The sequence below is a fragment of the Phyllostomus hastatus genome, unplaced genomic scaffold, assembly GCF_019186645.2.
Source record: "Phyllostomus hastatus isolate PE091 unplaced genomic scaffold, TTU_PhHast_1.1 phas_scaffold_585, whole genome shotgun sequence".
Lineage (NCBI taxonomy): Eukaryota > Metazoa > Chordata > Mammalia > Chiroptera > Phyllostomidae > Phyllostomus > Phyllostomus hastatus.
The window spans coordinates 5575109-5599726 of record NW_025334037.1 but is presented as its reverse complement, the minus strand read 5'-3'; the positions used below and the strand labels follow the sequence as shown (position 1 = coordinate 5599726).

Genomic DNA, 24618 nt, shown 5'->3' with positions numbered 1-24618 from the left:
TAATAAAGGAAAAAGATCAAGACTATGAACATTAAAATAGCAATAAATTCATAACTATCAATTGAATCTAAAAAACAAACTAAGCAAACAAGCAGAACAGAAACAGAATCATAGATAAGGAGATCATTTGGAGGGTTATCAGTGGCGGGGAGAATGGGGAGACTGAGGGAAAAGGTGCAGGGATTAAGAAGTACAAATTAGTAGGTACGAAATAGACAGGGATATTAAGAACAGTATAGGTAATGGGGTAGCCAAAGAACTTACATGCATGACCCATGGACATGAACTAAAGGGTTAATTGCTGGAGGGAGTGGGTTTACTGGGTAGAGGGGGGCAAAGGGGGGAAAATCGGGACAACTGTAATGGCATAATCAATAAAAAATATATTTTTAAAAATACATGATCTATACACCTGTTAAAAATTGTAAAATGGCTGACTAAACTCTATTTTATTAAAATCGTCTTTTCAAAATTTCATTCAAAATAGCTTTAGAAAAATGTTCTGCTTCTGTGGTGTCCTTCTTGGAAAGTTTGGAATGAGTCATTAATACACTGCATACCATGACCCTTCCCTACCTCAATTTTAACGTAGTTTCTTTGTCTTTAATGGATATTATCAACACTGCACCTTTTATCACTCATCTACCCAGTCTTCCTTGCCCATGCAACAAGTGGAAAGATTTATTTCCAGCTCCCTCCACTCTAAAGAATGAACAGCAGATACATGCGGTCTAAAAAGGATGACCCCGAGTTAAATCGTAACACTGCCCAGGGACCCACAGATCATATGATCTCTGGATAAATGGGGCTGACCTCTAAATGCCTGAGTCAAAGGTAACAGGAAGAACCAGGCATACTGAAGATGCTTGATAAATATAACCTTTCATTGAATATTTAAAATAGTTGGATTTTATCTGTATCTGTCTTCTAAAGGGTATAGTCAATGTCCTACTCACCTATGTGTTTTTCTCAGAACCTAGCACTATATCAGTTGTCAGGAATGAAATCAGAAATTCTCCCATATAAAATTTTTCCTTCTTTCCAATTTTTTATTTTACCCAATTTTCTTTAATGAATATAGACTGCTTATATAATAAAATAATTAACAGTCCCAATATTTGTGTTTTTAAGGTGTATATTTTATATAGACCTGTGATATTGTGTGTATGTTATATATATGATCATACTTATAATTAAAGGAAAATACGGAACTAGTTTAAAACTGACTTGTGAATCAGTACACAATACATTTTCAACATCTTAAGGTAACTTACTAGTTACAATACAGAATATTTAATATTGAATATGCATTTGTGTTATTCCAAAAATTGGTTAGCAAAACTGAAATGAATGTTTTGGTTGTTTTCTTATGACACAACTGGGTGAAAAGCAGAACTACACAGAAGTTTCATAATAAAACTCCAAACCACATTAGACTTGTCTATTGTCAGGTTCTGTTACATTCCCCCTAACTCAGCCCAGACTCCCTGAGGTTGGCAAACAGGGCAAAGTTTGAGTCAAAACCACGCCCTTCCTTTGAGCTTTTGGGATACACTTGGAATTCTGGGAGAAACCAAAAAAAACAGCAGGGGTTTTTTTCTCCAGATGTGGCAAGTCTGTCACTTTCAGTGGTTATTCAAATTTCAAACTCAGCCCAACAAGTAAGGACAGTTGCCTGGGAGGGGGAAGGAGGAAATGGGCAGGAGAATCCTAAGGTTCTTTTCCACTCAGAACAAGATGTTGATGTTGTAAGATTCTCTAGGAGAGGGAGCAAGTTAGAAGAAGGCAGGGCAAGAAAGGAGGGAGGGAGTGGGAGGGAGGAACCAATGAGGAGAGTGTGCCATAAATGGAGATTAGGGTTAATCCAATTCTGTTGTCCTAAGATCCAAGTTAAAAAAATTTACACTTGATGTATTTAATAAACATGTTCATTTGTCTGAAGCTGTTTCCATGTCTGAAACAGGTTGTATTTATTTAGTTAGTTAGTTTTTAGAGAGAGGAGAAGAGGGAGAAAGAGAGGGAGAGAAACATCTACGTACAAGAGAAACATCAGTCGGTTGCTTCTCAAACACCCCTGTCCGGGGACCTGGCCTGCAACCCAGGCATGTGCCCTGACCAGGAATCAACGTGCGACCTTTCAGTTTGCAGGACAACGCCCAAACCACTGAGCCTCGCCAGTTAGGGCTGAGGCAGGTTGTATTCATGGATGATCACTGAAAGGACAGTTTAATATGGAGGGGTTTATTCTTAAAAACTTAGAGATTTGCTTGGTTGTCCTGCTTCTATCATACATACTTTTTCTTTAGCAAGTCCTATTAATAGTAAACTGGAATATAATTTTCATCTTAATTTTTCAGTTCTTTACCTACTTAAAATAGTCAACATTTATTGAGGACTAACCTCTATTCAGGTACTGTGCTAAGTATTTTACATACTTATATGGGGAAACACACCCCACTCTAGTATTTCCTCCTATACGGGACTTATCTTCCTGGTCTGTGTACTCTTACTCCTTCTGAGAAGAGTGAGGAGCAACTTTGGTAAGTTTGGGGTGAGGACCAGGGCACATGATAAAGGTCATGTGTAACCGATGTTCCTTTTCTGTTCTCCATTCTCCTTCAGATATTTCAGCCTGCAAGAGGCATGTGTGTTAGTCTGCTCTCAGCGAGGCCAGCGGCTAAGTGGCAAAGGTCCTGCCCCTGCAAGACTGGGAAAAGGCAGTAAGTCAAGTACAGGACCTGACTGGATGTTGATCTACTAGGAGACTATCTCCTGGGAATATTATGCAGCTCAAAAAAATGGAGGTGAGAATTTCTTTGTTTTTTGGCAAAGACAAAATGCATAGATTTCATATATTTCACTATGGGAGACCCCACAAAACAAAATTTAGAGAGGTACATAAGAAAAATGTAGGTCTTGGCTGGAAACAAAAAGAGAGACAAAGTGAAAGGGTATGAAAAAGCAAAAGAAAGCTGATGCTTGAATCCAGCAAACAGTACTAGACTTACCACAGACAAAGAAATGGAGCAATCTAAAAAACAAGTTGAACTATTATAAACTCATGTGAGTCTTTCTGAAAAATAGCAGTGGTGGGGGGTAGTGGTGGTGGGGGAATGCAGACAACTGTAATTGAACAATAATAAAGTAATTAAAAAAAAACAAATAGAAGCAAAAAAAATGTAGCAGTGGAACAGAGGAAGGAAATACAACACTAGGGGCCTAATCTCTTGCTGCAGACAAAGTTGTAGCTGAGAGAAGTGCTACTCAAGGCTATGACATTGAAAGTGAAAGACAAGGACTTGAGCATTATCAGGCCCATAGTGGGCACAGGTTCCAAAAGCAGCTTTAATTCAGGTCTTTGCTGAGGGTGATATCCTGTTGAAACAACTGTAGGAAGCAGGAGGAAGTCAGCCATAGGAGAAGGTGTCGTAGCCATGGTAAGAAGTAAAGGCAACAACTGCTGTGGCTCAGGATTTAAGAGCTGCTCATAAGATGCCCTGGAGGTTGTGGAACTAGGCTGAGCCCCATTCTTTTCGGCAAGGATTGCTAGAAACATGGGACTCAAAGGGAAAGGGAAATGAAGAGATTTTGAAGACGGTAGGAAGGAAAGGTCTTTCAAGTAAAGCCTATTGACTGGGGCTGCCAGTGAAGATTTTCAAATGTTTTTAGAAGCCAGGAGTGTCACAGATGCCACTCCCTGAGAGAGAAAATAGTATGCAGGGATGGCTCTTCCTCCCAGATTGGAAGTGAGAGATTAACTTCTTGATGGGTGGTTTCTCTGAATTGAGTTAAACTCACAATTTCTAGACTCCATCGAACCAAATACAGAAACTCAACAATTTGTCACCCCCTCTCACTGCTATCATTTCTTCTATAGATTGCTGCAATGGCCTTTTAAATGATCTTCCTGTTTCTCTGCTTCGCCCCTCACAGTCTCATCTCAACACAGCATCCAATGTGATCTTGTCGGTTTAGGTGGGTAATCTGCTCGGAACCCTCCATTGGCTTCCCAGCTCATCAGAGTGAATGCTAACAAGGCTCCTCATGGCATGTCCCTCTGTGTCCCTCTGATCTCATCCCTTACCATTTTCCACTTAGCTTGCTCTACTCCAGCCACACAGGCCTGCTTTGCTGTTTTCAAATACTCCAGAACACTCCTGCCTCCAGTCTTTGCATTTGTTATTTCCTCTACCGCAAAACAATTGCTCCCTCCTTGGTATCCTTCTGGCTTACTCTTTAATATCCTCTAAGTTTTGATTCAAAATTGCCTTCCATGATTATCCTAGCTAAAATTATGATATACTCCCAACATGTTAGAACCTTTTCTTTTATTTATTTTTCTCCTTACCATGTCTATAATATTTTACGTATTTAATTACCTATCCCATTTAAAGAAAATCTTCCCCAATAGTATGCAATTTTGCTCCATGACAGCAAGGTCTACTCTTGTCTATTTAGTTTACTGCTAGAATACCTCCTGAAACATAGTAGGTATTCAATAATTATTTGTGATATGAATTAATGAATCTTGGTGAGACAAAAACTCATATTACCTCCATCTATTCACCTCAATTTGGATACCATTGATATAGTTTTGGGCCTTTTTAGGGGTATGATCTGGGAGCATAACTTTCCTGTGGTAACTGCATTATGCTGTAGTCATTAGCTTGCTTTCCAATTGTACAATTACTGAGCTAGAACTCTTATAATCTGGTATATTTTAGGAATTCTTTAACTTTTTATAAAGTAGGGGTCATGAAGACAAATTCTAATTTTCAGTTCTTGAAGGAAGCTCATTCATTTCCAGTGCTGCTGCCAAGAGAACCCAAGCCCATGTCTACTCTCTCTTGACTAAGATTGAGAGGGCAAAAAATGAGGAAAGGTGAATTTTGGATTTTAATTATTTTTTATTTTTTAATTTTTATTTATTTATATTTAGAGAGAGGAGAAGTAAGGGAGAAAGAGGGAGAGAAACATTGATGTGTGATTGCCTCTTACACACCCCCTACTGGAGACCTGGCCTACAACCCAGGCATGTGCCCAGACTGGGAATCGAACCAGCAACACTTTGGTTCTCAAGGCTGGCACTCAATTCACTGAGCCACACCAGCCAGGGCTGGATTTTAATTTTTTTTAAACTTTAGCTCATAAAGTCAAGCGAATTTGATTCAGGGCTTTAATCGTTTTGGACTTTAAATTACTTGGATATAATTTGCAAGGGGACATAATTTTTATCTTTATTGTAATTTTCCCCTGGAATTTGATCATGAGATATGAAGCATATTATTGTTAGTATATTTTTATTGGAGTATTTGTATCATTTGATAACACTGTGGAACCTCTGATGGATTATATACATGTTTTGGCCATAAAGTGCACTTCTCAGACACCCTGCCTCAGGGTTCATAATGGACTGACAGCATCTGGCTCTATCACCATGTTCACACTGGGGCCACCCTTCCCACCCACTGCTCCTAGTCAGTGACTGAGGATGGCCAGGGTACTAAAGCAGGCCAATTCCAGTGAGACATAGAACTCCTCTAACAAGTGACTTTGGCTCAAGGATTCCCCATCAGCCAGGTGTAACCTTTCTGGGAGCTGCACTGCACTCTGAGGTTCTTCCTTCCCATCCTCCTCCCTTTTTCCTCCTCTTGCACAGGTGTCAGACTTGCACCATGGTTTGATGGCTCTCCTTGTTGTCTTCTATTCCCTCTCCTAATATACTTCTTACATGTCTGGTCTCTCTTTGGTGTCTGCTTCTCAGGGGATTGAACTAACATAATGTATAACTGGACAAATTGGCTAGACATAATTTGGGCTGGGAAATAAAATAAGAAATTGATTTTCATCCTAGGGTACAATGTGGCCTCCAACTCAATTTAATGAATGCACTCACCTGGCCTATTTCAGAGCATTCTGGGGGCAAAAGCAACACTGCTGACCTGGAGTATACCAGGAAGACTCACAGAGGAGCACAAATAGCATTGGGGCAATAGCCTCATGAAAATGAGAATAGGACTATCCTGATACTTTGCTGATCTCTTCTCTAAAGAGAGATAGCTATAGCCTGGCTGAGTACAGGCAATGGTCAAGCCCAAAGGATTAAGAGAAGAAAAGTCTGGGAAATGTTAAGGGGTAAAACTTTCTCCCCACTCCAATATTCTCCTTGTAGAAGAAGCTTCACTAAGATAATACTTATTTCCACTTCCTGCCAATCCCTCATACTCCTCCCCAGAAAAGGAGGAGTGAGTTTTCTTCTTGACATAATGAGGAGAAAAAAATCTTAAATGCCTTTCTAAGCCCTTTCCTACCTCATTTTAACTTGTGATACACAGAAAATATGCATTATATCCTACTTCCCCACACGTGTTTCACAGGAGCAGGCTGCTGTGTGCAGAGACCAGCAGGTTCAGCAATACTTGATGTATGACTGGTCCATATTAGGAAGCCTATTACTGCATACGTCTAAGCCACCTCTTCAATTCTAGCCTTTAGAAGTTTACCAGATGATATTTTGACCACCATCTATCTTCTCCTTTTTTTTTATCTCATAACTAGTTCTGAACTCCACTGGGCGTTCAGAAAAATAAAAAAGATGTTATTTTTCCCTTTTTATCTAGGAGGAAACTGAGATATAGTCAGCCAAGTAACTTTCCCAAGATCACATGGCAACAAGTGGCAGAATAGAACTCAAGAAGTTGAGTTCTTAGCTTCTGTGCTTTTATATTTTGTCATTTCTTATTATAGCTCTATTTTCATGATGAACACTTTTATACATGCAAATTTAAAACATACACCTAATGAATACATTAGGAGTGTTGATAAGGTTATGTCCTGTAGTCTTCAATTTATTTTTTTTATATTGCATTTATACTTTTAAGTTGTCACATTTGAAATCTCTCACAGAATGTCTTTACAAATACTTTTTTAAAAGGTTATTTGAGGCCATGGCTGGTATGGCTCAGTGGATTGAGTGTGAGCTTGTGAACCAAAGGGTCACTGGTTTGATTCCCAGTCAGAGCACATGCCTAGGTTGCAGGCCAGGTCCCCAGTTGGGGGCATGTGAGAGGCAACCACACATTGATGTTTCTCTCTCTCTCTCACCCTTCCCTTCTGTCTTAAAAACAAGGGGAAAAAAAGGTTATTTGATGGAAAACCAACTTCCAATTACCTTATTCTCTCATGTGACCTCTAGCACATGACGGAGAGTGAACCAAAATTGTGCTTGTCCAAATATTTTCATCTGTGTGTTGGGGACCTGGAAAGGCTTGAATCTATATATTTCAAGTAGGTTAAACATAATAGTAAAGAGAGTAGACTTAAAATGGAAAAGTATTCATCTTAAAAATCAAGTGGGATTCTTCAAACTTACAAATCTACTCCATACTTTTTAGGAAGTCATTGTCAGTCATTGTTTCTGTTCTGTCTGAACTGTTTTATTATCCAAAAAAAAAAAAATACTGGTTGATGCAATGATGTGAATATTTTGTTTGAAACCACTTTGTAAAAATGAGTGGAAAGCAGAAAAATAAAATGCTAATACTTATGACTATTCAAGTAAGCCAGAGATGGAAATTATTAAGCATGCTAAAAGCAGCAAAAAGTTGGCCTCAATCACATTCTCATTGGACTTAAGCTAGTCAACTGTTTAATCATAAATGCAAAAAACAAATTTTAAATAGCTGTTCAAAATGCAGAGATATTGTGATAGAAAAAATATATGTATAAAATTATGAACTGGGAACCAGCATCAAGAAGTATCCCAGGAATCCAAATGCAAAGAGAAGCATTAGTTCCACAGCTCTATTAACAGGAGTATGGCTTGTGGCTAGTAAGGGAAAAAGAAGACTGATGTTGAACATTTTCTTGAGAAAACGTGATTCCCTACAAAACCCCCTGAAAATTACCCTTAGCAAGCAATTCTCAACATTTATATATATTTCTTCTGACTATTAAATGCCCTTTCCAGTAAGCTGAGAGAGCTAGAATTTTAAATAAGACATTACTTTAGGAAATTCATTTTTATGTATTTTGGTGTTTAATCTACCCATAGAATATTTGGTGTGGTATTTAGAACTCTTTCAGTTGCAAATGAAGAAGTACAATTCAAAACACTACGGTGGGGGGGGCACTTTGAGTCAGTGGACTCATAGAATGCATTCAAAAACAATTTTTTCTTTCATCCTCATTACTCATACTAAGCAACTGGTCCTCCCCTTGGGAGAAAGCCAAACCAGGACACTCCTAGATATAAAAGTCATCTGATGACATCTAGTTGTATGAATCGTCTTGTTTTATTAACCAAAATGTTCAGTAATTTAAATGTTAAGTCAAAATTCCAAATATCATTTGAAGTTAAAGTTTCTCCCTTTGAAAAAAATGTTCACAGTGACAGGGGGATTAGTTAGCTTTATCTCTATTTTCCTACTTAGTGCTTCTACCCCTTCTTCCCCAATCACCAATAGACTGCCTCTTGATCCTTCAGGGTAAAAACAAAGAGATGGATAAGAACTAAGGGGAACAGGACCTCCTGTCATGAAGGCAGCAAGGTAAACACAGCTCACCTTGCACAACCACATCAAAATTACAACTAAACTATAGAACAACCATCACTCAGAACCATCAAAAATCAAGTTCAATGGAAGTCTGACAGCTACACAATTAAAGAAACCACATCCATCCAGACTGGGAGGAGGGGCGGAGGGTTGGAACAGACTGGGCCCACATCCACATGTGGTGGAGAAAAACTCAGGAGGGATATCTTGGGGGTGAGGAGTCCCAGTCCCACACCAGGCCTCCCAGTCCAGGGTTCCAGTACCAGGAAAATAAGTACCCATAACTTTTGGCTGTAAAAACCAGTGGGGATTGAGCTAGTGGAAGAAAACTTCTGGAGTCCTAAGCAGTTCCTTTTAAAGAACCCACACATGGACTTATTCCAACTCACTTCCTCTAAGCTCCAGCAACAGGGTAGCAGCTTGAAAGGCATCAGTGCATACAGGGAAGAACTGAAGTGTCTGGCATCAAGACAAGAGCTGGAGGACAGCTTTCTGCCAGAGAGAAAGGTGGGCAGAGGCCATTACTCCTTTTCTGAACCCTCCCCGAACTGAGCCCCAGAGCTTGCAGCTGGGTGCCACATCTGAGACTCCATCAACCTGGCTAACACTGTTTGCCCTGCCCTGGAGATCTCTGGGACTCCATCCCATCCAATATATGGGCCTACCCAAACCATTAACAGTAACTTTTCCATATGAATGGCTGGTCTTAGGTAATGTTTTACAACTTCCTAAATCCTCCCAAACAAGCAACAGTCTGCTTAATGAGTCCCCAGTCCCAGTACCTCTTGCTAAGTAGCTCCAAGCCCAACACTAGCAGCAGCTAGCCTAGATTCACAGCTTGGCGTGGCCTGGGAGTCTCCAACCCCCACATAAGTACGAGCAATCTGATTGTTTTATAGCTCACGCAGGGTGGTCCCAGGGAAAATACAGGCGGAGGCTGACCTTGGCCTGCACCACCCAGGAAACCCCAGAGCCTACACACCCAGTGGTCAGCTACAGGCCACATTTGAGCACCACCACACCACCCTGCCCCTGCACAGCTGATTCTCTATGGAGGCCAGAGGTTGGTAGTCAGAGGTCATAGCCAGTTCTTGAAGCTGGCCTGGGTAAATCCCTCCTGTTGACCTACCAACAGCAATCAAGGCTCAACTACAAGAGGAGGGTGTACTTACCCAAATGAAGGGCATACCTTGAGTACCCAACTTGGATGATAGGGGAGGCAGTGCCATTGTACCCTTCAGGACACCTACTACATTAGACCATGCCACCAAGACAGGGAGTCATAGCAGCTCTATCTAATACATAGAAACAAACACAGGGAAGCTGCCAAAATGAAGAGACAAAGAAATATGGCCCAAATGAAAGATGACATCAAAACTCCAGAAAAAAAAAAAAAACTAAACTAAATGGAGATAAACAATCTATCAAATGCAGAGTTCAAAACACTGCTTATAAGGATGTTCAAGGAACTTAGTAAGGACCTCAACAACATAAAAAAGATCCAGTCAGAAATGAAGGATACACTAATTGAAATAAAGAACAGTTACAGGGAAACAACAGTAAAGTGGATGAAGCCAAGAATCAAATCAATGATGTGTAACATAAGGAAGCAAAAAAACAGCCAATCAGGACAAGAAAAAAAAGAATCCAAAAAAATGAGGATAGTGTAAGCAGCCTCTAGGACAACTTCAAGAAGTCGAACATTCACATCATACGGGTACCAGAGGAGAAGAGAAAGAGCAAGAAATTGGAAACCTAATAAACCAATAATGAAGGAAATTCCCCTAATTTGGTGAAGGAAATAGACATGCAAGCCCAGAAAGCACAGAGAGTCCCAAACAAGATGAATGCAGAGGCCCACTTCAAAACACATCACAATTAAAATGCCAAAGGTTAAAGATAGATAAAGACAGAATCTTAAAAGCAGCAAGAGAAATGCAATTAGTTACCTACAGGGAAGTTCTTGTCAGCTGATTTCTGAAAAGAAACTTTGCCAGAAGAGATTGGCAGGAAATATTCAAAGTGATGAAAAGCAAGGACCTACAGCCAAGATTGCTGTACCCAGCAAAGCTATCATTTAGAATTGAAGGGCAGATAAAGAGCTTCCCATACAAAAAAAAAACTAAAGGAGTTCATCATGACCAAACCATTATTATATGTAATGTTAAAGGGACTAATTTAAGAAAAAGAAGAAGATCAAAACTATGAACAATAAAATGGCAAAAAATACATATCTATCAACTATTGAATCTAAAAAGCAAACTAAGCAAACAAAAAGAACAGAGACAGAATCATGGATACAGAGAGAGTTTTGATGGTTGCCAGATGGGAGAGCAGTGTGGGGGAATTTGTGAATAGGTGAAGGGATTAAGAAGTACAAGTAGGTAGTTACAGAATAGTCATGGGGATATAAAGTACAGTCCAGGAAATGGAGTAGCCAAGGAACTTATACATATGACCCATAGATATAAATAATGATGGGGGGGGGGTTGCCTGAAGAGTAGGGCGTGCTGGGTGGAGGGGGGCAAAAGAGGAAAAAATGGGACTGTAATAGCATAATCAATAAAATATAATTTAAAAAAAGAGAACTAAGGGGCAGGAAATGTCTTTCTGGACTGACACTAAGGTACCCTGCCACAGGTTTGCTCTAGCTGTAGCAAATGTTTAAGGCTGTCTCTTTCTGGATGCTGTTCAAAGCTGACTACTCTTCTCGTGGGTGGTTTCATGGGTACTTTGGAAGTGCACCCACTGAACTGCCTGTCTGGTGGGTAAAATATTTACCTCTAGCTAGTCACTCATGTTTCCTCCCACAGCAGTGGGAATCAGGTGAACCAACCCTCTGTTAGGGTCACTTCACCTTTCTGAGCAAAATTTGAAATGGCCCCAGGTTGGCTGTCTTCTGCTGAGTCCACACCTACTTGATGAGAAACACAATCTTTTTCAGCATAAATGGCAACTACCACTTAATGCAGGCTGGATACTATCTCTTTCTCTACACTTTAGACCAATAGCTACAGTTTTTTGTCTTGCCTCTCCAAGTTTGTTTATTTTAACTTCATCACCACCTTATCCATTGCATCACCAACAGTCATTTTTAGTACCTGTCCAAATATGCTATGCCAAGATTATGAGCACGAATTCCCATTGTCCTCTCAAAAAGGGTCATATTACAAGCATTTTGTAGACTATAAATTTATAAGATAATAATTGTATATAAAACAATAAAATATAAAATGATTGTTATATAAACACAGGGTATGGCAAAAGTAGGTTTATAGTTTGGACAATAATGCAATAATTAATAAACAATACAAGAACAAACTGTTCTGCATACTCACAACTGTACACCTATATTTTCCTGTATAGTTATATTGATAATGTGTAAATATAATTATAAAATATAAAATAAAAAGTAAAATTATACAGGATCCAGCAGAAGTAACTCCTTCCTGCTCGAGTGTGACCAGTAGAGTAATAACATGGGTATAATAATTTATAGCTTTAATTTGAACATTTCACCTAAAACATATGGTATGCTTGAGTGTGATATTGTTATGTTACAAAATTACATGCCTATGATTTTGTAATAAAAAAGGGGGCATTATTTGTGCTGGACTCTGTATATAATATACAATTACATATCATATCATTATATATTATATCAATAATACATAAACAAGTTTTTATAACTACCATACTTTCATGCCATTGAAGGTATAAAAGCAGCTAGAAAGCCTGGAACAGAGCTCCTTGTCCAATAAATGTATATTGTGGCCACCGACCAGCAGTGACCGCAGAACGCTGCAGATGGCTTGTCGAAACACGAGAAAAACATACACAGAGATAACCAGGTCCTGTGGGGAAATAGGGATGGAACAGCCACTCTCTCTAGTGGGGATCTCCATGGCCACCCTCCCTAGGGGAGAGCGCCCCTAAGGGAGAGCGCCCTTTTCTCCCGCCCAAGCAGGCTTTTTATTGGGTTCATTTGCATAAGAATTCAGGTAAAGCTCATTACTCATTGCCAGGAAGTAAGGATCAAACAATAGGTAACAAGGAAGTCTGAGGGCCTATTTTGAGTCAGGGTCAAAGAGCTGTAAAAACTTTAAGAAACAAACTCACTTCTTGCTTGGACCCTTATCATTTAATTGAGAGCATTCTAAACAAAGCAGTTTTCACAGGATTTTACATATTCTTTGTTAGGCCTGATTGCCCCGGGGAACCCACCCTTTCCAGCACAGAGCTGCAGCACCCTGTCATTGTTTCAGACTTAGGTGGAGCAAGAGAACTAAAGCAACTAAGAGATAAGGAGATTTTCTCACAGACAATGAGGACTCAGGCTTTGCCAAAGCCAAGGGGCGAGGGTCCATCGCCCTCTTTTGCTATAGCCCCAAAGTCCTTCTTTGGGGGCCTCCCACATGATCGTGCCCATCTTAGATCGTTCCCCCCTTGGGGAATCTTACCCATCATTGGCTAGCCGACCAAGCATTGGGGGCCATACAGGGTGAAGTAAAAGGAGCAGAAGCGGTGCTCCTTCCAGGGAGATAAGCTTTTGTCTCCTTCCTGGCTTATGGTCCAAGGTCATTCCCTCAGCCTTAGCATAGGTGGGGGCTACAGCTTCTGATACCAGGCAGGGCGGTTCCCAACAAATGTACCAAGTCAAGGAAAAGAATATGAAACAAGGTTTACTGCTTACTCTCAAACAATGCCTCAGAAAGGTGGTGATAAGTTGCCCAGCCTTTTCATTGCCCAAGGCAGCTTTGCCCAAGTGCCCAGTTCTGAGAAACCATCTCCATCAAGTAACTGAGATTCCCTCTCCAACAAAAGTTACTGGTTCATGGGTTTGTTCATCCTGCTGGATTCCCTTCAGTAGGAGGGATATAAATGATAGATGTGCCCACATAAGTGGTTTCCTTGAGTTTAAGATAAGACTGACTTCCCTAATTGTGCTTTGCTGGGTGTGAAGCATGAAGCTACGCATCAATAGTGAGGAACCAGTGGTCTTTACTGAGAGTGAAAGGCTCTACTAAATTTGGGGTAAAAGTGAAAGGTGGGGAATCAGTCTCATAACCTTTTTCTGTCTGCAAGCACTTCATAGGACTTTCTCATGCATGATGTTACTTGGCACAGGTTTAACAGGTCTCATTTAGTGTAATGATTATGTGCACAGATGTTGGGAGCTAGACAACTGGGTTTTAATCCTCACTCTTCCACTTACTAACTGTGTGGCCTTGGACAAATTACCTGAGCAAGTTCATGGAGTGAGGGGTAGGAGTGCTCACAGCTGCTCCTTAAAACATCTAAAAATCTGTTGGCACCAGACTCTGAAGCCCATGGCTGTCTGACTGCCCTAAAGGAAGCATGTAGACAGGATTATCTGGCCAAGGAGAACCTCTTGTTTTATTTGTATTGAGTTTCCATTCCCCCAGAGTAACCAACAATGCAAGAGGTGAGTCTGACAGGGCCTACATCTGCTCCAGGACATATCTAAAAGCTCTAAGGCAAGGATGCAGGCAGCTAGCCTCATGTTTTTGAGATGAAAGCATAGCAGACTTTGCAGGTTTCAAGTGGGACTCTTACAAGACCCAGGCACAGCCATGTATTTGGGCATCAGAGAGATAAGAACCTAATTTAGAAATGGGAAGTATCCCTAAAATCCTCAGCTGCAGTTGCTTGGGGATCTTTACTCCAATATTTTGTCATTGATCTGACAGCTCCATCCCTTCTGCCTTTTCCAATACAAGTCCCACTTATGCTGATTTACGTAGTACCCTTGTGCTGGCACTGATTCATCTCTGTTGCAATATTTCATGCAAACTGCACGTATAACTAAGACCAAGACCCTCATTCCTGAAACAGTCAACTGAAACAGGGAGTTATAGCAAAATTCTGAAACAGAATAATGCTATACCTTGGCAATGAATGACTTATTTCCTTATCTAAAATTTAATCCCTTTATTATGCCTCCAAATATAAAAAATAAAAACATAAAAGAGAACTAAAGAGAAAATATTCCATTTTTATGCTCTGCTATTCTCATTATTACTGTTAGCTTTCTCCAGTCCCAGACATCACAAACAGAAAACAAACAACACCTCTTTCCATGTGTCTCTTTTTCATGAACAGGCAAACCTTTCCCAGAAGTCTCCAAGCAGACTTGCCTTTTTGTCTTACTGACCAGATTTGCAAAAGGTGACCTTTTCATTTCTACAATATTCACTGGCAAGGGGAGTGATTGGCTAACAGAAGCACAGGGCTGAGAAAGAAGGTAAATTACAAGGGGACTCATGGGGCTCTGTTAGAAAGAGGAAGGAAGAGAACAGATATTGAGTAAATAATACCAGTGTCTATTCATCCATTGAAGGTCTGCATCATATGACATAGATCTCCTCTATGTCATAGACCAAACTTAACTTTCTGCTGCTTTGCTCAGGCCTACATACTCAGCCGTCACAGATTTTGCTGAAAGAAAGGTGATCTTAGCACCACCTTCCTCCCTTACTAGGACTACCTTTTTTTTTTATTGGACCCTCGCCTAGATACTTTTCCTAGTCTATTGCTTTTACTGCTTTTGCTTTCCCATTGAGACGAATTCTATCCCTTTCCCTTCATCCCACCATGCCCCTTAGGTATATTAGACCACATGAGATCACAATGGAGTTGTTATTGGCCTATAAATAAAGCTCTACTAACTTCCCAGTCAAATGAGCTAGAAAATATATGGCAGGATTCCCAAAATATATCTATACAACTCTAGGAATATCATACACACACACACGCAAAGAGAATTCTGTGGTCAAGTAAGTTTGGATAATGTTGTATATGCTTCCCTTCTCTTGTAGATGGCAGATTCAGAGGCTCCAAGAAGTCCTGCAATCAAATAAACTAACTCAGAACAAGTTTTGGGATCAAATTGCCTGTGTTAAAATCTGGGTTCTACCACATTCTAGCTGTGTAAGCTCTTTAAATTTCTGTTTTGTCATTTGTGAAAAGGGGAGTCTAATGGTGTTATTGAATGGGAGTCACTGTGAGTAGAAGGTGAGATAATCCATGTGAAGCCTTTAGCACAGCTTTTTCATTCATTTACAAACATTTATCGAATACCTACTATACGTCAAGATCCCAGGTCTCATGAAACCTACCTTCTAATGGAGAAGGAAAGGGACAGACAATAAACATGTTTTGCTTGTTGGAAGTCTTCACTTCCTTTAGAGCAACAAAGTCCTTACTCCTCTGATGTTATTCCTGATGTTCCTAGACAGTCAGTCCCTCATCCCTTCAGCCATGTACCCATCATTGTCACCTGCGCCCCAGTTTGCAGTTTGTTAGGTTGCTTTTCTGTAAACTTGGTTGTGTCACATCTCTCATTCCCATTAAACTGTAAGCACATTGAAAATGGGGACTTTATTTGTGTTGTATTTTCTAGAACTAGTGCCCATCATACTTGCTAGTAGATAGCAGGTGCTAAATAGGTTTCTGATGAAGTGAAATTTAAAAGGCAGAAAAGCGACAAAAATCTTATAAAAGGCACTAGGACACAAAGAGAATAATAATATGACCATGCTGTCAAGAGTATGGTCAACAACATTGACTGAGTCCTAACTATGCTGTAGGCACTATCCATAGAGTTTGCCATTTAAAACTCATAGCAACCCAATGAGGTAGGTGTTATAGCCCCTAGATTACAGAATGAAGTTAAGTTGCCTGTCCAGATTCATAGAGTAAGCAACAGGATTCAAATGTAGGTATTATTTATTTATTTTTAGAGAGGGAAGGGAGAGAGAGAGAGAGAGAGACACACACACACACACACATCAATGTGCGGTTGCTGGGGGTCATGGCCTGCAACCCAGGCATGTACCCCTGACTGGGAATCGAACCTGTGACACTTTGGTTTGCAGCCCGCGCTCAATCCACTGAGCTACACCAGCCAAGGCTAATAAATAAATTCTTTAAAAAATATATATAGTTTAAAAATATAGGTATATACTTGTATACTATATGTGTGCATATATGTCTGTATGATAAAATTTACCTATATAATAGAAAAAAAATTTTTAATATATTTATTGATTTTTAGAGAGAGGGGAAGGGAGGGAGAGAGAGGAAAAAAACATCAACGTGAAAGAGAAACATTGATCAGTTGCCTCCCATACATGCCCTGACCAGAGATGGAACCTACAACCTGGGTATGTGCCCTAACCAGGAATCAAACCCCCAACATTTTGGTGTATGAGACAACACTCCAACCAAATGAACCACACTGGCCAGGGCAACCTTTATAATCATTTTTAAGTGCACAATTTAGTGGCATTAATTACATACATAATATTGTGCAACCATTGCAACTATCTATTTCTGAACCATTTTTAATCACCCCAAACAGAAACTGTGCAGTCAATCAGCAATAACTCTGCATTCTCTCTCTCCATAGGCTGTGTTCATTAGTTTACTTTAAATTGTATCAAAAAATGAAATGGATTGTCCTGACTTGTATGGCTCAGTGGATTGAGTACTGGCTTGTGAACCAAAGGGTTGCGGGTTGGATTCCAAGTCAGGGCACATGCCTAGGTTGTGGGCCAGGTCCCCAGTAGGGGACGTGCAAGAGGCAACCACACACTGATGTTTCTCTCCCTCACTCCCTCCCTTCCCCTCTGTCTAAAAATAAAGTAAATAAATAAATAAAAATGAAATGTATTAATGGATGGTCGGAGGAATGTTAAAATGTTCAGAGATGGATAAGCATGCATAACAAAATCCTAATGGGTAGATCTAGGTGGTGGATATATGGGTCCTGTAAATGTTTTTAAACTGAACGTTTGCAGTTTTTCTCAATAAAATGTTAGGGGGAAATTTCATTCTTGGGACCCTAACCAGGATTTTGATTTAATCTGTTGTATTTGGGCCTGGACATCAGAATTTTTAAATTGCTCTCTGGATGATTCTGATGTGGGGCCAGGTTTGAGGACCACTGCATTAAAGTATGCCATCAGATCACAGAGCCCAAATGTAGTGGAACTGAGCAAGAGGGGTGGAAAAAGAGGGAAGTTTCTGTGTGCATGTCAAAGGTGGGGCCTCCAGGCTGGGCTCTCATGTGTTCTGTGGCTGGACAGCCAGATGGGCCAGCTCCACGCAGAGGAGGCAAGAAGCTGCTTCTCAGTGGGTTATCGAGAACATAACCCAGGGTTCTCTGAAGTTCTTAAAATGGGACTTAGATGTTTATACTTAACTTAAGCATTTAATTTCACATGATCTGTCCTTTACAATGTTTCTCATAGCTTTACCTAAGTGCATCCATTCTTTCATAAAACTTTTAGCGTGTCATTGCCTTTAACCCTTACACAGGGTAAAAACAATTTCAGCATGTATATACATACATTTTCATGTTTTACTAACTCATCTTTGTCATTTTTATGGAGAAGAAGAGCTGAGTCTGCTGAAGCAAAAAGAAAATGTTATAACCTAGGGAGACTTGGGATCATGGGTCCATGGGGAGAGCAAGAGAAAATGAGGCCTGGGCAATATAGAGACCAGCAACTGAGCCTAGATGTCAGGCTTGGAAATTTAACAATTCCGACAAAGCACCTGTAACCCAATTAACCATTAAAAATGGCAACTGACACTCCTCAGAGAACTGATATCTACATGGCCCTATTACAATGTGCCCTCTGCACTAATAAGCATATTTGCTATAACCCTTCTACACCCAGATATTTTAAGTCTTAGTCTGAGGGTTATGGTGGTGTATAAGGTTCTTTGTCTCTGAAGTAAATCATCCCAGTCTATTTAACTACATGAAAGGCAGCAGGAACACTAACATCTGACCCCTTGTCATGGGACCCTACCCTGGCTCAGTACAACTGCCAGCTGGAAGCAGAATGGGGCCCAAGGGCAAAGGCAGAATGGCATATGAGGAAAAGGACCAAAGGTCAGTTACAGAGCAGCTGTATCACAGGTGAGATCTAAGGGGAAACTGCTGGACTAAAAGCAGGAAGCAAACAGAAGTTCAAGAGCCAGAGGAATGTAAGAACACATCAGGAAGGGAGATGTAAGACAGGAAGAGAACCAGAGCTTTGGCTATGAATGAAGCTCATTCTTGTAGGGAGTTCACCCTGTGGTGCTTGGGTGAGCCGGAAGGAGCTAGGAAGTGTAGGGTAGGACAAACATAAAAAAAAAAAAAAAGAAAAAAACCCCCTCAAATTATGTTATCACACAGCCTACTAACTTCATTTTGATGACTCTGAGCCACCCAGGAGAGGTTAAGTGTGGTTATCTTTTATAAATTAAGGGAAGTGTCTAAAACATTTTAGAAAAGCCTGAATTATATGGTTAAAAAGGAAAAAAAAAAAAAGGTTCTTTCATCCTTGAAAGAATAACCTTTAACCTTCAACTGCCAGGAAAATTCACATATGTGTAATCCCACATTGCCTCCATAAATCTAGGTAGGTAGCTGTGGCAGTGATTCAGGGAAGTGGAGGCATGGCTTTTTAACTTTAGATGTCTCCATTTCTCCCAGCTAGAGTGACAGCTGTTTTACTTTCTCCCTCATTTTGGAGTTATGAGGTATATTAACATTCATATATAGCTTTGATCCAACTTAGAAATGTGTAACTTTCAAGGAAGCAGTAGCATGGCTGGCATACATCATGGGCTTATTTGCTATGCCCTCAGGGGCTGTGACACTGTAATTGGCCCGGGTGGGTACTATCCCTGAGGGGGTTTGGGGGTAGGAGGACAGAGCCCCCGAGGCCTCGTGGAGTAGGAAAGGAGTGCCCCAAAGGAAAGTAGCTGCTGTTTCCAGAAGTAGCAGTGTGGGAAAGAACACATAACCTCTCTACCAGTCTTTCAAGTTCACACAGGTAATGAGTGACACAGCAGGGCCCTGAACCCAAGTTTGTCTATCTCTAAATATTTTATTTCTCCTACTGATAAGTCTCTTTTGTTGGGAAAAGCATGTACAATTGTTGCTAAACTCCTGGTGTTTCACTGTGCCTACTCTCTTGCCTACCCTGCTTTTATTCCCAGCCTGGAGTCCGCTTGGATGGAAATGCATCATATAATGGGCTCAGAGTTAATCATCTGCAGGTTTTCCCTGATAAGTCACAGTATGTTTGCTGCGCTCCTTCCAAGAGTCAACAGCAGCTATGGGGATGTACCGAGAGTGGCCTATGGCATTCAGAGTGGTGGCCCAGATGGGAGGCAGCGTGCTAGGGAGCCTATCTGAACACCACCATCTGGAATGCCTCTGTTGCCCTGAAGGCACTTGTCTCCACTGGACACAGCTTAAATGCCAAAAACTGAGCCAAGTTCACTGGATGTACAAATGGCCTGACGTCAGTGGAATTTGCTCATAATTTAGGCCTCATGTGTGATGTACTGTCTGAACTGAATGATCCGTCAAAACAATCAGGGAAGAAGAGGAGAAGGAAGAAGAAAAGTGGAGGAAGAGAAGAAGGAAGAAGAGAAGTAAGAGGCAAAAGAAGAAGTAGATGAGAAGAAAAAGAAAGAGGAAATTAGGACATGGCCAGGAGCTGTGGCAGAACAGGTTCAGCTTTTGACTCCTCGGGCCAACGGCCCCTGTAAATTTGTTGAAAGCATCAGTGCCAAATAAAACATGGCCTTTTAAAGCACTGAATTACGTGAGTGCAGAGCTGTTAAAATCAGTGTAGCAAAAATCCAGCTGGGTTTGGCCAGTGCCACAAAGTACAAAATGATGATCACTTGTTCTGCCAAGACTCAAGGTTCCCCAGACGCGGTGGCCTGAGCAGAGTTATTTGGATGGTAGTCCAGATCACCATTCTTTAAAAAAAAATTGCTATTAAGAAATAGACATCTGTTGTTTTTGCTGCCCTGTGTCTAAAGATGGATTTATTACGAAGCTAACAAAGTTCTAAGCTTCAGAGCCCTTCACTTGCATGGGTCTCTGTAAGTGCTGGGAGATTCTGGGAGTTGTGGACTGTTCTAGATGGGAAGAAGAAGCCACATTACAATCAAGAAGCACTCAAGCATTTCTGGTAGATTGCCTAAACAGACTTTGGACAAAAAGAACAGAATTGCCAAGATACCAATAATTTGTTGCGATTTATTTTTTCATTCTTTTTTTTAACTTTATTTTTTTAAGAATTTATTTTTATTTATTTTTAGAGAAAGGGGAAGGGAGGGAGAAAGAGAGAGAGAAACATCAATGTGTGGTTGCCTCTCACGAGGCCCCCACCGGGGACCTGGCCTGCAACCTAGGCATGTGCCCTGACTGGGAATCAAACCAGTGACCCTTTGGTTTGCAGTCTGCGCTCAATCCACTGAGCTACACCAGCCAGGCTATTTTTTTCATTCTTAATAAAATTCACTTTAATGTTTATTTTTAAATTTGTAATTTTGTATTATTTTTATTAAGGAGAAGCCCAAAATTGAAAGCTTCAGGCTCCACAAAACCTGAATCTGTCCCTGGCTGCCTTCACTTGCATTTCTTCTGGTCATCACACCTCACTTTGTCTTTGTGGAAAGGCCCTACTACTCACTCAGTGATAAGCATATGATCCAGGCCAAGCCAAACAAAACAGTGGTTGGGTCAGGAATAAGCATTGGATGTACTTTGGACCAATGAGAATCAATGTCAGAATTTTTGCTGGATGTTTTCCTCTATGGTTAAGTTGTGGGGATGCAAGTCTAACACTGTCAATAGTCATATTGCTTCTCCAAGAGGAAACTGTCTGAGAATAAAATTAATGTAGAAGAAAGCAGAGCTGAGAGGTAAAAAGAATCCAAGTCCTACGGTGTTACTTTTTGCCCTTGAAACCAACTACATATTGAAGCTGATAAACATTACCCTGGGCTTTTCAAATAGACAAGTCAAGAAAATTCTCTTCTTGCTTAAGCCAGTTTAACTGGGTTTCTGTCATTTGCAACTTTAAGTCTTGACTAATACAGGTCCTATCATGCTAGAAAAAGATAACTATTATTATTTAAGTTTAGAAGAAGGTACTTTGAGTATATGCCATTTTCCCTTCCAGCTTGAGAATTAACGGACACATAATACTGCATAAGTTTAAGGTATATAACTTGATGACTTGATACACATATATATTGCAAAATGTTCCTCCAATAAGGTTAGTTAATATATCCACCACCTCACATAATTAAAAATTTTTGTATTTGCCTCCTAAAATTATAATAATAGGTAATGCTTATTGATCACTCTTATTAAGGGTTAAGTAATACATTGTATTTTTAATGCAACCTTATGAGGTATGTATTATTAGTATTATTATAAAGAGGAAATTGAGGCACATAGAAGTTAAATAAGGTATCCAATTGGTATACACTCTGGTTTTAGGTCTTAGATTATACTGTGTTGTTTGAGCCAACTGATTCAGACATTACTAACATTATTTGAAGAAGAGTCCTCCTACCAAGACCCAAGACTCATTTACTATTGCCAGTCTATGGATCAGATGACCTGAACAAATGCCATAGGTGAGCAAAATGATCCACTTTCCTCAGAATCAGGTAAAAGAACCAGGTACTACAAATATAATAGACTCTAAACCAACATATGTACATAAGCCACGGGGTCCAACATCAAATCCCTCTTATCTTGTTCAGTAAGTTCCTAAAGTGTCTCTCATAAATTGTTTCCTTTTGCCTTCTGTTCCCCAGTTCATCCCATAATTACATAGCTCCCTGTTATCAGTACTAACAGTTACTTGTATTTCATCTGTCATCTGTAACGCTTCTGATGTGTTGTCATTGGCATTGATGGGAAACCTTTATATAATTGCACTTCAGTATTCTTCATGGTGAAGATGGGGAAATGGACTGAGGACTACCAATCTATCTTAAACTACCCTCTTTATGGCCCCAAACTGAGTAACTCAGTTTCTTACAATTCCTTCTTGTGCCTCTTCTAGACTTATGTCTCGAACTACCTCTTCTCTGTCTGTGACTCTAACCTGACACGTTTACAAAGATTGAAAGCCTAGATGTTACTGTCACCAAACCAAGAATTTCCAACTTGAAGCCATTGATGACTCTGTCCCTTCACTTTTCAGCAAACATTTATTGAACACCTACTAGACACTGGGAACTTGCAGATGAATATGGAGGTTCTTTCTAAAAGCTCTCAAAGCATTGGAGAAAGATTGGACGTAACACAGGTCAACAATTCCCATGAATAGATTGACTTGAAATCACAACAGGGGAAGGTGCCAGTCATGGAAAGCAGTAAGGAGGCTTGCTAATGAAGAGCAGGGAAATTACTCTTAAGGTATCAGTAGGAATTTCCAGGCAGAGAGGAAAAAAGAGCATTGCAAACAGATGAAACAGAATGTTCAAGTCTAGAAAAGCAATAGAGCACATGACTTGTTTAGGAAACAGCAAGAGTTTTGGTGTGGCCGGAGGAGACAGTCTTTGAGAGAGAGTGGTGAAAGATGCGTCTAAAAGCATAGGTACAGGCCAGTTTACAGAGTCCTTGTGTGCTCTGTTAAGGGATCTGAAACTCACCTGGTACTCAAAGGGAGTCAGTGAAAAACCTCAAGCAGAGAGTAACTTGACTACATTTGTATTTCAGACATGTCACATGGGCAACAGTGTCATTCTTGTGTAGTAATCCTGTCCTTCCTTCCAACCATGCTTTTTGGATCTGATGCTCTTCAGATCAGTGCAACTTTGAATTTCCATGATCACTAGTGTTAGATTTTTCTCTTTCTTTTTTCAACATACAACCAACAAACCCCAAGGTTCCCCCTTACCCATCAGCCGAAGTTACAGCATTTCCTAAGTGAAGTAATCCTCAACCATGTGTGGTCATGTGCATTGTGAGAAGGAGGTATATCATCTTCACTTGGAGTGCATTTTCAAAATACTATGCCTTTGTGATACATTTCCGTCTTGCCCTGAAATTCTAATAGACCTTAGGTTTGGGAGAATAGGTAGGGGTGGTGGGAGAACAGCATTTTGGAAAGTTTATTCTTTTAAAGAATGGGGATTTGGCCATGGGAACATTAATCAAGATAATATCCCTCTCAAATCCATGGTTATTAAAATACTACAGCATCTGCATTTATAGTTTGATAATGATATCCCATTTGGGGTTGAATGGTGGCTCCCAAAAAGATACATCCATGTCCCCATACCTTGTCCCTGTGAATGTTACCTTATTTGGAAAAAAATGGCAGGGGAGGCTTTGAAGCTGTAATTAAGTTAAAGATCTTTAAATGAGATCATCTTGCATTATCCAGTTGGGCTGTATATCCAGTGAACAGTGTCCTTATAAGAGACAGAACAGTAGATAGGAACATAGAGGTACTACCATGTGGACAGAGGAATAGATTGTAGTTATGCAGCCACAAGGCAAAGAATGTCTGGAGTGACCAGGAACTGGGGCAAGCAAAGAAGTATTCTCCCCTAGAGCCTTCAGAAGGAGCGTGGTCCTGCAGACACCTTAATTTCAGACTTCTGGCCTCCAAAATGATGTGAAAAATAGATTTATTGTTTTAAGCCAGCAGGTTTGTAGTAAAATATTACAGTATCCTTAGAAAACTTATACACCCTCTTTCTAATAGGTTATGCTTAACACTCACTTTTCAGACAGGAAACAATTTTCAAAAGTGCTGTATAATTGTATAATGTAAATGAATCTGAGCAAGATAATTTAGTCTCAATGAGCCAGTTTTCTTACCTAAAAACATGGAAGTAATAATGCCATCTTCACAAAGTGTTTAGACTCTTAAATGAGATAAGATAAAATTACCCAGCAGACAACTGGCAAAAAGAAAAAAAAAAGCAGGTGCTCAAATATGTATCCATGTAAGAACAGGCCCCAGCATACACCACACAGATGCTCTGATGAAACAACACTGCCCAGGAGAGAGCATGGATGGTTAACATGCAAAATCTGGGCCTGTATAAGAATCTTTTTTGCATGTAACCACTTACACAGATCTGGCGTCAGCTCTTGTTCTCACTAACTAACCACTGCCCTCTCCCCCAACCTTCTCAACTTCCTGTTTACGTAGATTGCTGCTTCCTGGCTAAGGGAACTGAAAGGTTTCAGCCAGACTGCTTTTCC

The 24618-nt window shown here is 40.2% G+C and overlaps 1 long non-coding RNA gene across 1 annotated transcript; it reads left to right on the top strand.

Moving 5' to 3' along the window:
* Positions 1 to 2505: 2505 nt before the first annotated feature.
* On the top strand, positions 2506 to 20663 carry LOC123810143. The gene is made up of 4 exons (XR_006784183.1): positions 2506 to 2540; positions 2623 to 2804; positions 15395 to 15506; positions 19578 to 20663. It is a non-coding gene; the product is annotated as an uncharacterized LOC123810143 (long non-coding RNA).
* Positions 20664 to 24618: the final 3955 nt, after the last annotated feature.